Here is a 16,678-nt window from a genome sequence, read left to right as displayed (position 1 = left end):
GGGAATAGTATACAAGGCCGATATGGCCGAGCAGACAGGACCCCGAAGCCCAAATTTTGAGAGTGTCACGCTTAGGTACCCCCCAGTAAACCCTGTCGTACGCTTTTTCTGCGTCAAACGTCAGGAACACCGAGGGCACCCTGCGTCCCTCCACTACTGACAGTAGGTTGAACATCCGTCTGGTGCCGTCGGGGGCCTGCCCGTAACAAATCCAACCTGGTCATTGCGCACCAGAGAAGGGGTGACCTTTGCTAGTCTCTGCGCCCATATCTTTGCATACAATTTCAAATCTGAATGCAGCAAGAATATAGGGTGAAAATTCTGCAGAACATCAGGGGTTTTCCCCGGTTTGGGCAACGCAACTATAATAGCTTGAAGCATCTCTGCAGGAAAAAAGGATCTAGTCATAGCAGCATTAAATACTTGACTTCGGTATGGTGTCACAACAGAACTAAAGGCTTTAAAGTATTCGGCAGAAAAGCCGTCCTCCCCTGGCGACTTATTAGAGGGGAGAGATCCAATGGCCAGCTCCATTTCCTGCTCCGTAATGGGGGCATTTAATTGAGCCAACATTTCCTCCGAGACCGTTGGTAATCGGAGCCCACCGAAGAACTGCTGGATACCTTCCTCCGACAGCTGCTGGGTAGCACTATCATCCCTTAAGTTATAAAGATCAGCAGCATACTTAGCGAAGGCATTGGCTGTTTCAGACGGGTGATGGACAGTGCGAGAGGTATGAGGATCCCGTATAGATGACAATTTAGATTGCTGTTGTCTCTTCCTAAGATAATTGGCCAACATTTTACCCGCTCGATTGCCCTGGGCATAAAACCGCGCTTTAGAGCGAAAGAGCAAAGATTGATGTTCCTCTAATAATTTAGTCCTAACTAGCATTCTGCACTCATTCAGTTCCTGCAGCAGCGCAGTAGTAGGGTTGGATTTATGCTGAGCCTCCAGACCCTTAAGTTTAGACATGAGAGGACATAGCCCGTGTACGTTCTTTTTTAACCCTGGAGGCCAACTGAAGAAGTAGGCCTCTAACGTAAGCCTTATGAGCACACCACAAGGTAAAAATATCAGTGTCAGTCCTATCGTTATGTTGGAAGAAGTCCTGGATCTGACCCCGCAGTCGCTCCCCATGGCCTTGGTCCTGGAGAAGAGACGTTATTGTGCCACAGATGCAACATTATGAGTCTCCGTGACCACCATCGAGACCGGGGCGTGATCAGACCAGGAAATAGGGTGTATAGTGGCCGACTCCACCAATTGCAACACAGAGGTCTGCTATAAAGAGATCCAACCGAGAGTACGACTGGTGGGGAGCCGAGTAATAAGTATAATCTCTCTCTGTTTAATTTACACACCTCCACAGATCATAAAGATCAGAAGAATGCAAGAACCTCTGTAGTGTGGTACGTGCATGCTTCTGAGGGGGTGAACAGTCTATAGATGCATCAGTGATACAGTTGAAATCCCCACAATACAGGAGGAGACCCTTTTTGACTCAGATCGACTTTTTTGGTCAATGATCTTAAAAATCGAATTTGGCACTGGTTAGGGGCATAGACGTTGACTATGGTATATGTGACATTATTGATATCACAAATCAATACTAAATACTGTCCCGCTTCATCAATTATCATATCGTGCAACTGAAATGCCACAGACTGGGCAATAGCTATAAGAACCCCTCCTTTTTTGGATGTACTGGAGGAAGTAAATACATGAGGGTAGCACTTATCCGAACATTTAGGCTGGCTAGATCTCACAAAAGTGGGTCTCCTGCACACAGATAACATCCCCTTTAAGACTACGGGCCTCTCTCCAGAGAGATCGTCGTTTAAAAGGGCTGTTCAGGCCATGGGCATTTAGACTCAGTTCACACTGGGGCAACCTGTCAGGCGACCTGGTTGCCTGCCATAGAGAAGCTGTGGACCCGTTCTAATAGGAGCGACACAAGTCGCTCCGACTTAGAAAAAGCGTCCGGAGCTTCTTTGGGGCGACCTGGAGCGACCTGCATTGACTTCAATGATATGAAGTCCATGCCGGCCACTCCGAGGTCGCGGTGCGAGCTGCGCACCGCGACCTGTGAGGTCGCCCCGGCAAGTAGCGTCGCCCGAGTGTGAACGGGGTCTTAAGGTCACAAATTTTATGGTCATAATTTATAAAAAAACAAGCGATCAAGGCTCTTCATGAAGATGAGGCAGGATTCGTGAAAAACAAAATATACAAATGAAAGAGCCAGGTTTACGAGGTATACCCTCACCGCACCCAAAGAGTATGTCCACAGGAGCGAGTCCATGGAAGATCCCAAAAAGGGAAGGAAGTTGAGCAGGTGAAATGAGACTACATTCTTCAATCCGATCGTAGCTTGTGAGGAGGCTGAAAAAACAAAGCCGAACAAAAACAAAGGTCCAAAGAAAACACAAGACTTAAGGTAGAGCATGAGGTAAACCCCATCATGCGAAATCAATCGCAAGTAGTGGGTGGGGGGGGGGGGGAACAACTCCCTCTCTCCGATCTCCTCCCATGTCACCAGCCCAGATGAGAGCCGAGAGGTGTCACCCTCATGATTCCCAATGGAAACAGGCAGAAGGGTCAAGTCAGGACTTCTTCACCAGTGTCCATTCCGGATCCAGGTAAGAGGGAGATTTAGACACAGGCGGATATGCATCCGAATCGGGCAGCAGGCCCCAGGTCTTGGCCAGGCAAAATCCCTCCTCCTCTGTGCGGATAACATGTGTGCGCCCTTCTCTGACGATGAGCAATTTAGTGGGGTATCCCCAGGAGTAGACCACCTTGTTGTTCCTGAGCAGTTTCGTTAGAGGCACCAACTTCTTGCGGGCGGCCATAGTGTACTGAGAGAGGTCCGCATACACTGATCCCATGATAGGGTTCTGGGAGGGGAGAAGTCTTCCTAGCAAATCTCATGAGTTCATCCTTCACGTGAAAGAAATGAATACGTGCCATTACATCCCTGGGCACCTTTTCAGGTAGTTGTTGGGGCTTGGGCAAGCGATGAGCCCCATCTACTACAACCTCTCCGGCCAGGGTGTCAGGTAGTAGCGCCATAATAAAAGCTTGAACATAGGAGCGCAGCTCAGCAGGAGGGACCGTCTCCGCCACCCCCCTCAATTTAACGTTGTTCCGCCGGTTCCCATCTTCCAAATTGGCCAGTTTAGCTTTAGGGGCCTCCATCTCAGAGTTGTCTTTATGGGTGTCCACTAACTCATTATGAGCTACAGAGAAGTCGGCCATTTTCGCCTCAACATGGTCCACCCGTTCGCCCAAAACATTCACATCAGTCCTGAGATGAGTAACACAGGCCATAAGATCCCTATACAATGAACCAGTTGGGTGTGAGCAGCATTTCCTTCATTCTAGTATTGAGGGGTTTGCCCTGTAGTGGGGAAGTCTCTGATATGATAGTAGAACTCCAGGGTACTGTCCTGGGAGATGTCTCTCGCTGGGGTATCACCCACACAGTGGTGCTCAAAAGAGCGCCGTGGAGCCGCCTTGCGCGGGCTGTCCGTCGGGAAGGACCCAGGGATGAGCGGTTACCGGAGCTTGGGGAGAGGGGAGCCTGGCATGGCGACCGCTCCAAGCTTCCTCCTCGAGGCGCGGAGGCCTCGCTCCATTGCCTGCAGGCCGCCGCACCATTTTGAGAGCGCGGCGTGCTGGCTGATGTAAATAAATCAGTCAATTTACAGGGTCCCCCGTGGTTTTTCCGCTTCCCCATGGTCGCAGATCGTGGAGAGAGGGTGTAGGTGGCTAATGGAGCTGGTGTCGCTTACCCACGTCGCTTCTGGAAGCAGGAGAAGGATAGAAGGAGACGGAGCTTAACTCTCATGCGGCCATCTACCACGGCTGCCGGCCATGCCCCCTGTTATTTATTTTTTAAAAGTCCCCCCCCCCCAAAAAAGTGTCAAATGTCAGTTAGGTGTCCATCTGTCCAGCGCAATGTCGCAGTCCTGCTAAAATTCGCAGATCCCCACCATCACTAGTAAAAAAAATTAAAAATAAATAAAAAATGCCATAAAAATATCCCATAGTTGTAGACGCGATAATTTTGCACAAACCAATTATACACTTCTTGGGAATTTTTTTTTTTTTTTTAACCACAAACATTTAGCAGAATACAAATTGGCCTAATCTAAAATTGAAGAAATTTGATCTTTTACCTTTTTTTTTTTTTTTTTTAAATTGGGTGTGTTTTATAAAATACGCTTATTGAGACTTTATGTAGCAGAATATATATTGGCCTAAATTTATAAAGAAATGTGATTTTTTTTTTTTTTTTTTTATTGAATGTTTTATAGCAGAAAGTAAAAATATTATTTTTCAAAAGTCACCAAAAAAAAAAAAGTGTCAAGTAGGTGTCCATCCGTCTGGTGCAATGTTGCAGTCCAGCTAAAAATCACTGCCATTACTAGTAAAAAATAAAAAAAAATGCCATAAAAATATCCCATAGTTTGTAGACACAATGACTTTTGCACAAACCAATCATACGCTTATTGGGATTTTTTTTTTTTTTTTTTACCGAAAACATGTAGCAGAATACATATTGGCCTAAATTTATAAAGAAATTAGATTTTTTTTTTTTTATTGAATGTTTTATAGCAGAAAGTAAAAATATTGTTTTTCAAAAGTCCCCCCCCCAAAAAAAAAAAAAAAAAAAAAAAAAAAAAAAAGTGTCAAGTAGGTGTCCACCCGTCTGGCGCAATGTTGCAGTCCAGCTAAAAATCACTGATCGCTGCCATTACTAGTAAAAAAATAAAAAAAACGCCATAAAAATATCCCATAGTTTGTAGACACAATGGCTTTTGCACAAACCAATCATTCGCTTATTGGGATTTTTTTTCTCTTTTTACAGAAAACATGTAGCAGAATAAAAATTGCACTAACCTAAATCAAAGAAATGGAATTTTTTTAATTTTTTTTTTAACTGGGTGTGTTTTATAATGTACGCTTAGAGACTTTTTTCACTAAAAATATGTAGCAGAATACATATTGGCCTAAGTTTAAAAAATGTGATTTTTTAAATTTTATCGGATGTTTTATAGCAGAAAGTAAAATATTTTTTTTTCCCCAAAGTCTTTTTATAGAGGGAAAAAAAAAAAAAAAATAAAAACATGCAGGGGTGACCAAATACCAAAGAAAAGCTCTATTTGTGGGAGGAAAAAAATTGACATCACTTTTATTTGGGTACAGCGTAGTACAACCACACAATAGCGAGTTAACTGCTTGCCGACCTCCGCACGACTATTTACTGCGGCGGTCAGCCCCTCACAGGCGCGGTCCCTGACCGCGCCCGCTCCCGAGGGTCTCGGGAGCGGGCGCGGTCAGGGACCCCCCCGCTTGTGTGACCGGTGGACCCGGTCGTCCGCCAGTCACTTGCGATCGTCGGTGGAGAGGGAGAAAGGCAGGCGGCTAATGTAAACAAGCCGCCTGTCATTCTCCCTGTGTAGAAATAGTGATCACACGGTTCTACTATGTAGGACCGTTGATCATTGTTCCTACACCTCAAGCCACAGCCAATCACAGTAAGAATCACACCCCTAGGGACACACAACCTCTCCCTCTCAAAAAAAGTTAACCCCTTAACTGCCAGTGTCATTTTACAGTAACAGTGCATATGTATAGCACTGATTACTGCAGTAATGTCACTGGTAACCCCAAAAGTGTCAAAAATGTCAGTCAAGGGTCCGATCTGTCCGCCGCAATGTTGCAAAAGAAAAAAAAAATAAATAAAATTACAGATCGCCGCAATTACTCGTAAAAAAAATAAAAAAAAAAAATCGCACAGGTGATCAAATACCACCAAAAGAAAGCTCTGTTTGTGGGAAAAAAAGCAATTGCCCGTTAAAGTCACGCAGTGCCGAATCGCAAAATACCCCCTGGTCAGGAAGGGGGTAAAATCTTCCGGGGCTTAAGTGGTTAAATTAACTTAAGAAATTGCCTAGTCATGGGGGGGGGGGGGGTATGAATCTTCCGGGGCTGAAGTGGTAAATAAACCTCTATCCGAGCTTCTGCTAGTCCAATCCTTCCTTCTACTTTACTTCACTATGTCAGGTGATGCCGGTTATCCAACACAGGTAAAAGAATCATTTTATGGCCGTCATTTAGGGGAGGCTCCCAAATAATGATCTGTAAGGCCAGGTCCACATTACTGTGATTTTGGATGCAACTTCCTCCGCACAGCAATGGAAATCACACGAATTTCCCCGTTCACAAAGCAGCGCAGCTGCAGTGCATTTTTGGAAAAGGTTCTGGCCCCATTACAGCACAATATTGGCCCCATAAAACACCAAGACCGCATGTAAAATGCGTGCACATGCATTTTTTTGTAGCGTTGTGTGTAGGTTGTTAGGGAGGTGGCACCTCGTCCACTTCTGGACCGGAAGGATTTTACCCCCCTTAATGACCAGGCCATTTTTTGCGATTCGGCACTGCGTTACTTTAACTGACAATTGTGCGGTCGTACGACTCTGTACCCAAATACAATTTAGGTTCTTTTTTTCCCCACAAACAGAGCTTCCTTTTGGTGGTATTTGATCACCTCTGCGATTTTTATTTTTTGAGCTATAAACAAAAAAAATAATAGCGACAATTCTGAAAAAATAAAAATAAAAATATTTTTTACTTTCTGCTATAAAACATTCCCAAAAAGAAAAAAAACAAAATTAAAAACAAAATGTTATAATTTTGGGCCAATTTGTTTTCTGCTACATTTTTTTTTTTTTTTTTTACCAAAAATATCAGTAAGTGTATAATGATTGGTTTGCGCAAAAGTTATCGCGTCTACAAACTATGGGAAAGATTTTCTCATTTTTATTTATTTTTTTACTAGTAATGGTGGCGATCTGCAATTTTTAGCCAGACTGCGACATTGCGGCGGACAGATCGGACCCTTGACTGACATTTTTGACACTTTTGGGGGTACCAGTGACATTACTACAGTAAATCAGTGCTAAAAATATGCACTGTCACTGTACTAATGACACTGACAGGGAAGGGGGTAACACCAGGGGCAATTAAAGGGTTAAATGTGTCCCTAGGGGGTGGGCTTGCTGCATGAACACAGAGACTTGTGTTCCTATATAAGAGGATCCCTGTGTTCATTACTGACAGGGCAGCGGTCTGCCGCGTTTACAACAGCAGACCGCCGGTCTGTCTCCACGGGGAGTGATCACGGCCACTGGACCCGTTGATTGGTTTCCCCTGTGGTGAATGGGTGTGCCCGCCCTCACTAGTGGTCCCATGAAGTGACATACAGGTACGTTGTTTCGCAGGACAGAGCCAACCTGCCACAGTAAGCCCCCCCCTTCACACATATAAACCGTTCCTACATTTTTCATCCATCCATTGACAAATGAAAAATGGACATCAATGCATTCCCATTGGGGGAAAAGACAGAATGGTTTCCTATGGGGGGAATGACAGACAATGCATTCCTATGGGGGAATGACAGACAATGCATTCCTACGGGGGAATGACAGACAATGCATTCCTACGGGGGAATGACAGACAATGCATTCCTACGGGGGAATGACAGACAATGCATTCCTACGGGGGAATGACAGACAATGCATTCCTACGGGGGAATGACAGACAATGCATTCCTACGGGGGAATGACAGACAATGCATTCCTACGGGGGAATGACAGACAATGCATTCCTACGGGGGAATGACAGACAATGCATTCCTACTGGGGAATGACAGACAATGCATTCCTATTGGGGAATGACAGACAATGCATTCCTATTGGGGAATGACAGACAATGCATTCCTATTGGGGAATGACAGACAATGCTTTCCTATTGGGGAATGACAGACAATGCATTCCTATTAATAGATAAAAATTCAGCGCAACTGTATAAAATAATATAATAGAAAGCTGCTATGCACTAAAGGATCAATAAACCAAAAGTCCCAATAACAAATATATAACAAAAAGTGCAGCGCTATCAAATATGGATTATGAAGAAGATATCGAGGAGAGCAGTCCACAGGTGAAAATTATGGTGAAGCATGCACAAGATATAAACATTCAGTGCTCTTCAATGTGCTGGTAATCCTCCACCCAGTCTCATTAGCCTCTCACCTCACACTTAGCCCCTGTGTCACCAGACGGGCTAGTAAGACAAACTTTATCCAAGGATATCACAAATATAGATCAAATCAGTATTCCTCTTCATCAGAAGATAAGGCTCACAGGTAACAGATCACAGGTCCATAAAGCGGGTCACAGGTCCATAGGAAAACAAAGGTCCGGACATAGTGCATTACCGCAATAAATTACTTTATTGAACATAGCATAAAATCATAAAAATTACCTTGTAAAGCACTATACAAGTGCATGTGATGAGCAGATTGTATTACACACAGCGGTCTCGACCGCAGCTATCCTAGCTGAGGAAGTCCCGTGCAGTGGGACGTAACGCGTGCGAAGGGGGAGGGGCCGGTGACGTCACCCGCCATCCATTGCGGTCGAGACCGCTGTGTGTAATACAATCTGCTCATCACATGCACTTGTATAGTGCTTTACAAGGTAATTTTTATGATTTTATGCTATGTTCAATAAAGTAATTTATTGCGGTAATGCACTATGTCCGGACCTTTGTTTTCCTATGGACCTGTGACCCGCTTTATGGACCTGTGATCTGTTACCTGTGAGCCTTATCTTCTGATGAAGAGGAATACTGATTTGATCTATATTTGTGATATCCTTGGATAAAGTTTGTCTTACTAGCCCGTCTGGTGACACAGGGGCTAAGTGTGAGGTGAGAGGCTAATGAGACTGGGTGGAGGATTACCAGCACATTGAAGAGCACTGAATGTTTATATCTTGTGCATGCTTCACCATAATTTTCACCTGTGGACTGCTCTCCTCGATATCTTCTTCATAATCCATATTTGATAGCGCTGCACTTTTTGTTAATGCATTCCTATTGGGGAATGACAGACAATGCATTCCTATTGGGGAATGACAGACAATGCATTCCTATTGGGGAATGACAGACAATGCATTCCTATTGGGGAATGACAGACAATGCATTCCTATTGGGGAATGACAGACAATGCATTCCTATTGGGGAATGACAGACAATGCATTCCTATTGGGGAATGACAGACAATGCATTCCTATTGGGGAATGACAGACAATGCATTCCTATTGGGGAATGACAGACAATGCATTCCTATTGGGGAATGACAGACAATGCATTCCTATTGGGGAATGACAGACAATGCATTCCTATGGGAAAAACAGATAATGGATGATCGATCATTTACATCGGTTTTCATCCACTTCCATCAACATCTGTTTTTTGAACGGATAAAAGCTCTGTTTTTCATCAAAACGAAACAGACCAATAAAAAAAAAAAAAAAAGAGTGAACTGATGAAATGAATGGTCTGTATGTGAGAAAGGGGCCTAAAACTATGGCGGCTGGTCAGCAAGCAGTTAAACAAAAAAATATATATAGTAAAAAAAAAAAAAATAAATAGTGTGGGGATCACCCCCACAATGCATACCAGGCCCTTGGGGTCAGGTATGAATTTTAAGGGGTCCACAAAAAAAAAGTAACACGAGGTCTACCAAAAATCTAAACCATCCTTTATCTGAGCATGCAGCCTTTCAGGTCAAAAGAGGGGGGGGATGTCAGTGTGTGTCCCCCTCCTGAACCATACCAGGCCACACATCCTGAAATTCTGGAGGACTTCACACCAGTTTTTTTTTGGCCTTGGCCCTCCCTTAAAATTCATAACAGACCCTCGTAGTCTAGTATGAATTTTAAGGGGTCCCCAACACAAAAAAATGTAACACAAGGACCCCCCCAAAATTAAATACCAGCTCTTTGAGCATGCAGTTTAGCAGGTCTTGAATGAGCGTGTCCCCCCCCCCCCATCCAGAACCATACCAAGCAACATGTCCTGGAATTTTTTTGGGGGTGGAGCTCACACCTTTTTTTTTTATTTGGCATTGGTCCCCCCTTAAACTCATAATAGACCTAAAAGGGTTTTGATATGGACTGCGGGGGAACCCCGTACTGTTTTTTTTTTACATCCCTGTTCCCTTGTTTATAGTGACCTGGTCCCGACTCCATAATAACCAGCACCCCTCAGAGCTGAATCTGTCACCGTATTCTTCCCACTGCCAAGTGAATTGAGCAGTCTCCTCTCAAACCACACCCCAAAAAAAAAAAAAAAAAAAAAAAAAAAAAAAAAAAAAAAAAAAAAAAGAGGAGCTGCATGAATAACGCATCAAAAACTCCAAAATGGTCAAAGTACAAAAGCTGCCCTGAAGATTCGGTCACAGCTGCATAATATGAACCTTGCTTTAGCCTCGATCCACACTGCGGGAAACTCAGAAAATCCTGCGTTTCCTACACCGCCTTGAAATCACACGGCGTTCATGCGATCCGCAGTGCAATGGGAAATGATGCCCTGAAAAGGCTCGCAAAACACTGCGATTGTCAGAATCGGATGGTTTGGGTACGAAAACCCATGTGATCCGATTCAGGCGTGTGAAAAAAAAAAAAAAAAAAAAAAAAAAAAAAAAGGGGGCCTGCTCCATTATGGTGCGATTCAGAAGTGGTGTCCCACACGTGTGAACCCAGGCTGAAAGGTTTTTTTTCAGCTTCCATTGACAGTTCTGGGATTTATAGTTTTCATAGTTATACACGCACACCGAGTCTGGAGAGATTCCGTATTCATTAACTCAAAACGCAGCCAAAGAAGTTCAAGCTTTTTCACCATAGAGAATTCTTATTACAGAATCCAGACAAGTGCGGGACGCGTTTCACCTGGCTCCTAGGAGTCCTTCACTCTGCTTGCTGCATTGTTTGTATGAAATTTGGTGTTACACCGATGGAAATGAAAAGAAAGTCACTCACCTCATTGTCCGCCATTAGAGATGAAGGTTGGTCTCCGCTCATCTCCCAATGTGTAAATCTGATAAAACAAAAATGCAGCAGTGAGACTCCTGAACCCGTTTAGCTCAGATATACAGAAGACACAATGGAGATGGTTGTACCAGTAATCAGCTGAACAGGGCCAAGAGTGGGGGGGGGGCAGGAGGGGTGGCTGCACTGGGCACTGTGGTATCATGTAAGGTGGGGGTGCCACAAGGAGATTGGGGGCAGGGGATTTATGTTGGAAGAGGGGAATTTGGGAGCAGCAGGGGGTAGGTATTGTTCTAGGAGGGGATATACTGGGGGGGGGGGGGGGGGGAGGGGAGATGAGAGTGATCTAGGGCAGTGATGGCAAAACTTGGCACCCAGATGTTTTGGAACTACAGATATACAGAAGATAGGATGGAAATGGTTGTACCAGTAATCAGCCGAACAGGGCCAAGACAAGGGGTGGGCAGGAGGGAGCAGCTGCCCTGGGCACCATGGCATCATGTGAGGTGAGGGCACCACAAGGAGATTGGAGGCAGGGGATGTGTTGGAAGGGGGTAGGTATTGTTCTAGGAGGGGAAATATTGGGGGGGGGTAAAGTGGTGATCTAGGGCAGTGATGGCAAACTTAGGCACCCCAGATGTTTTGGAACTACATTTCCCATGATGCTCATGCAGTCTGCAGTGTAGTTGGGCATCATGGGAAATATAGTTCCAAAACACCTGGGGTGCCAAGGTTCACCATCAATGATTTAGGGCAATGTGTTAAGAGGGGGGAAAAGATATGTACTAATAGGGGAAACATTTTAAAGGTAGAGGATTTATGCTAGAGGGGTGCATTTTTCTTTTTTTTTTGGAGGGGGGGGGGGGGGGATACCCGACACATATGCTTACACAACTTGGGGGGGGGGGGTCACAGTTTGGCATGTTTGCCCTGGGCTTTGATGACCCTTGCTCCGGCACTGCAGCTGATAGAAGTGTGGTTGGCTTTTTTTTTTAATCCTGACCTTAAGTCATTGGATGGGTTCCCAGACACCTCCAAGGTAGGGTCACCACCTCATCCCTTTAAACCAGGACACAAATTACACGGGTTCTGAGGCTGATATAATGCAGATAAGGGGTTGAATCCCCCTCTTAATCAACCACAGAACCCGTGTAATTAATATGTGCCCTGGTTTAAAGTGATGAGGTGGCAACCCTATTCCAAGGGTGCACCTTATTGGAACATGCAAGTGCTATTGGCAAAGCTCTGGGCTGATCAGAAACTTATGAGCTCTTCCATGGCACTGCAAACCACAATGTAATAAAGATTATACAGAAACCTATAATACCGTCAATGCCCAACTATGGGAACAACAAATGTAACCTGAGATAAAGCATGGAACATTCCATTGCCCCAAAAGCCTCATCCCTCCCATGCAGGCTAAATTGTACCCCCACATTTCCATGCTGGATTAGTAGAGATCCCACTCTCCAGACCCCCCCAGATACAAACTCTACAGGTCTCAGACCTCAAACTGAGGCAATGCCCCTACCTCCCTCTCCTTCACACCATTCACAGGCAGGAAGGTCCCAGGCTTCATTCTATGGATAGAGAAGACTTCATCCTTACGTAAAATAAAAATTTAGGAGTTCTTCCATGGAACTTCAGACCACAATGTAATAAAGATCATATAGTAACCTAGAATACCTTCAATGCCCAACTATAGGAACAACAAAGGTAACCTGGGATAAAGCATGGATACATTCCATTGCCCCAAAAGCCTCATACCTCCATGCAGGCCACAATCTACCTCATTACCATACTGGATTAGATCTCCCGCTCTCCCGACCCCTTCAGATGTAAACTCTACAGGTCTCATAGACCCCAATACTGAGGTGGTGCCCCTACCTCCTTCACAGCCAAGAATGTCCCAGGCTTCACTATGAACAGAGAAGACCTCAAACCCAGGTGTAAAAAAAAAAAAAAAAAAAAAAAAAAAAATGTATAAGCTCTTCCATGGAACTGCAGACCACAATGTAATAAAGATTATACAGTAACCTAGAATACCTTCAATGCCCAACTATGGGAACAACAAATGTAACCTGGGATAAAGCATGGAACATTCCATTGCCCCAAAAGCCTCATTCCTCCATGCAGGCCACATTCTACCTCATTACCATACTGGATTAGCAGAGCTCCCTCTGTACAGACCCCCCCAAGATATAAGCTCTGCAGGTCTCAGACCCCAAAACTGAGGTGGTGCCCCTAACTCCCTCTCCTTCACACCATTCACAGGCAAGAAGGTCCCAGGCTTCATTCTATGAATAGAGAAGACTTCACCCGCAGGTAAAATAAAAATGTATGAACTCCTCCATGGAACTGCAGACCACAATGTAATAAAGATTACGCAGTAACCTAAAATACCTTCAATACCCAACTATGGGAACAACAAATGTAACCTGGGATAAAGCATGGATACATTCCATTGTCCCAAAAGCCTCATACCTCCATGCAGGCCACAATCTACCTCCTCATTTCCATACTGGATTAGTAGAGCTCCCGATGTACAGTCCCCCCCCCCCCCCAAGATGGAAGCTCTGCAGGTCTCATAAACCCCAATACTGAGGTGGTGCCCCTACCTCCCTCTCCTTCACAGGCAAGAATGTCCCAGGCTTTACCCCCCAAAAATAAAATTATTATTCTATATGTATGAGCTCTTCTGTGGAACTGCAGACCAAAAAAAAAAAAAAAAGGAGTATACAGTGACCAATAATACATTCAATGCCAAACTATAGGAACAACACACGTAACCTGGGATAAAGCATGGATACATTCCATTGGCCCAAAAGCCTCATTCCTCCATGCAGGCCACATTCTACCTCATTACCATACTGGATTAGTAGAGCTCCCGCTGTACAGACCCCCCAAGATGGAAGCTCTGCAGGTCTCATAGACCCCAATACTGAGGTGGTGCCCCTACCTCCCTCTCCTTCACAGCCAAGAATGTCCCAGGCTTCACTCTAGGAATAGAGAAGACTTCAACTCCAGGTTAAAATAAAAAAATTAGGAGCTCCTCCATGGAACTGCAGACCACAATGTAAGAAAGATTGTGCAGTAAAAGCCCAACTATGGGAAGAACAAACATAAATGTACCTGAGATAAAAGCATGGAACATTCCATTGTCCCAAAAGCCTCATCCATCCATGCAGGCTTACTTCTACCCCCTTCATTTCCATGCTGGATTATTAGAGCTCCCACTATACAGAGCCCCTCAGATATAAGCTCTGCAAGTCTCAGACCCCAGCCCTGAGGTGATGCCCCTACCTCATTTCCATGCTGGATTAGTAGAGCTGTACAGACCCCTCCCCCCCAAGATATAAGCTCTACAGGTCTTGTAGACCCCCAATACTGAGGTGATTCCCCTATCTCCCCATTTCCATGCTGGATTAGTAGAGCTGTACAGACCCCTCAGATGTAAGCTCTGCAGTTCCCCAATACTGAGGGGGTGCCCCTACCTCCCTCTCCTTCACACCATTCACAGACAAGAAGGTCCCAGGCTTCATTCTATGAATAGAGAAGACTTCACCCCCAGGTAAAATAAAAAAAAATGTAGGAGCTCTTCCATGGAACTGCAGACCACAATGTAATAAAGATTATGCAGTAACCTAAAATACCTTCAATACCCAACTATGGGAACAACAAATGTAACCTGGGATAAAGCATGGGACATTCCATTCCCCCAAAAGCCTCATACCTCCATGCAGGCCACATTCTACCTCCTCATTTCCATACTGGATTAGTAGAGCTCCCGCTGTACAGACCCCCCCCCTCCCCCCAAGATATAAGCTCTACAGGTCTCATAGACCCCAATACTGAAGCAATGCCCCTACCTCCCTCTCCTTCACACCATTCACAGGCGAGAAGGTCCCAGGCTTCTTCTATGGATAGAGAAGACTTCACCCCCAGGTTTCTGGCATTCTTATCCTCATCATTGTTGTGTCTCCACACAAGATATTAGACAGGAACCCCACTTTTGGTTAATACATAAACAAGCCCCTCTAGGTGATCACCGTACATTCCAAGGATTGGCGCACACTTTGTCGCAGTCTTACCTCTTGTGTCTCTGTTTGGTAATCTCAGTGTGCCAAGTAATTCAGAATGGGAGTGACTTTCATTATCAAGCAGCTGAGGAACCTGCTGGGCTTTATGGAGGATAATTGCTGAGCCTTGAGATGTGATTAACCCTTTGGAAGCATCTCACCATAAATTAAAATGTCTATCCCTGGGTGGTTACACTCACTTCTCCCTTGTATCTGTGGAGGCAGCCATGGTTGTCACCCAAGTTGAACAACACACATGTCTGCCTTTGTTATCTCCAATACATGGTGATGGATGGGAGTAGTAGTTTATACAAGAAAGATGAAGGTGTTGGTGATTTCCTTGAAGCTCACAGGAAGTGACACAAGAAGTGACACATACATTGTATTTTATGTATTTCCTGAAAATGTTTTTCACCACTTAACCACGGAGGATTTTCCTACTTTACGTCCAGGCCACTTTTTGTGATTCTGCACTGTGCGACTTTAACTGAAAATTGCGCGGTCATGCAACGCCGTACCCAAATGAAATTTACGTCCTTTTTTTCCCACAAACAGAGCTTTCTTTTGGTGGTATTTGACCACCTATGTGATCTTTATTTTTTGTGATATTAATAAAAAAAGCAACAATTTTGAAAAAATAACAATATTTTTCTACTTTGACAGTTAAAAAATATCCAATATATTCAATTTTTGTCATATATTTAGGCCAAAATGTATTTAGCTACATGTCTTTGACAAAAAAATTCTCAATGAGCGTATTTTTATCCACTTTAAGACTGGAAGATTTTACCCCATTCCTGACCAGGCCATATTTTGCGATTCGGCACTGCGTTACTTTAACGGACAATTGCACTGTCGTGCGACACTTTGCCCAAATTAAATTTATGTCCTTTTTTTTCCAACAAACAGAACTTTCTTTTGGTGGTATTTGATCACCTGTGCGATTTTTAATTTTTGCGCTATAAACAAAAGAAGAGCGACAATTTTGAAAAAATAACAATATTTTTCACATTTTTTTTTATATGAAATTCACAAAAAGAAAAATGTAAAAATCTCATTTTTTTAAAATTTTAGGCCAATTTGTTTTCTGCTACACATTTTTGGTAAAAAAATCGCAATAAGCGTATTTTTATTGGTTTGCGCAAAAGTTATCGCAGCTACTAACTACGGGAAATTTATGTCATTTTTATTGTTTTTTTTTTTTTAACTAGTAATGGCGGCGATCTGCGATTTTTTTTACGGGACTACGACATTGCGGCGAACAGATCGGACCCCTAACTGACATTTTTGACACTTTTGGGGGTACCAGTGACATTACTACAGTAATCAGTGCTAAAAATATGCACTGTTACTGTAAAAATGACACTGGCAGGGAAGGGGTTAACTTTTATTGGTGATCAAGGGGTTAATGTATGCCTGGTGCTTACTGACGTGTGTGGGGGGGGGGGACTGTGTGACACAGGGACAGATCGCAGGTTGAGCTATGCTGAATCCTGTAATCTGTCCCTGCCTGTCATAGAGAAGATCCGCCTGCTTTGTTTACACAAGTGGGCGGATTTCCTCACTCGATCCCGACGATCGGGGAAGAGCGGCGGTGATCACCGTCTCTCCTCCCCTGGCCCGACTCCCGCTGTGACTGAATACAGCGGGAGCGAGCCTCCGGTGGCACGCGCGTGCCGCCCACAAGGGGAG

General features: G+C 44.4%; 1 long non-coding RNA gene across 1 annotated transcript in view; it reads right to left on the bottom strand.

Annotated features, from left to right (window-relative positions):
* LOC309557791 overlaps positions 1-16,397 on the bottom strand; it is a 533,354-nt gene extending 516,957 nt beyond the window's left edge. The window contains exon 1 of the long non-coding RNA XR_014225394.1: positions 16,333-16,397. This is a non-coding gene — a long non-coding RNA (uncharacterized lncRNA). The remainder of the gene's footprint in view (positions 1-16,332) is intronic.
* Between the last annotated feature and the right edge of the window lie 281 nt (positions 16,398-16,678).

The sequence above is a fragment of the Pelophylax lessonae genome, assembly GCF_965119305.1.
Source record: "Pelophylax lessonae genome assembly, chromosome: 1".
Lineage (NCBI taxonomy): Eukaryota > Metazoa > Chordata > Amphibia > Anura > Ranidae > Pelophylax > Pelophylax lessonae.
The sequence above is the reverse complement of the archived record's forward strand: the minus strand, read 5'-3'. Positions and strand labels throughout refer to the sequence as shown.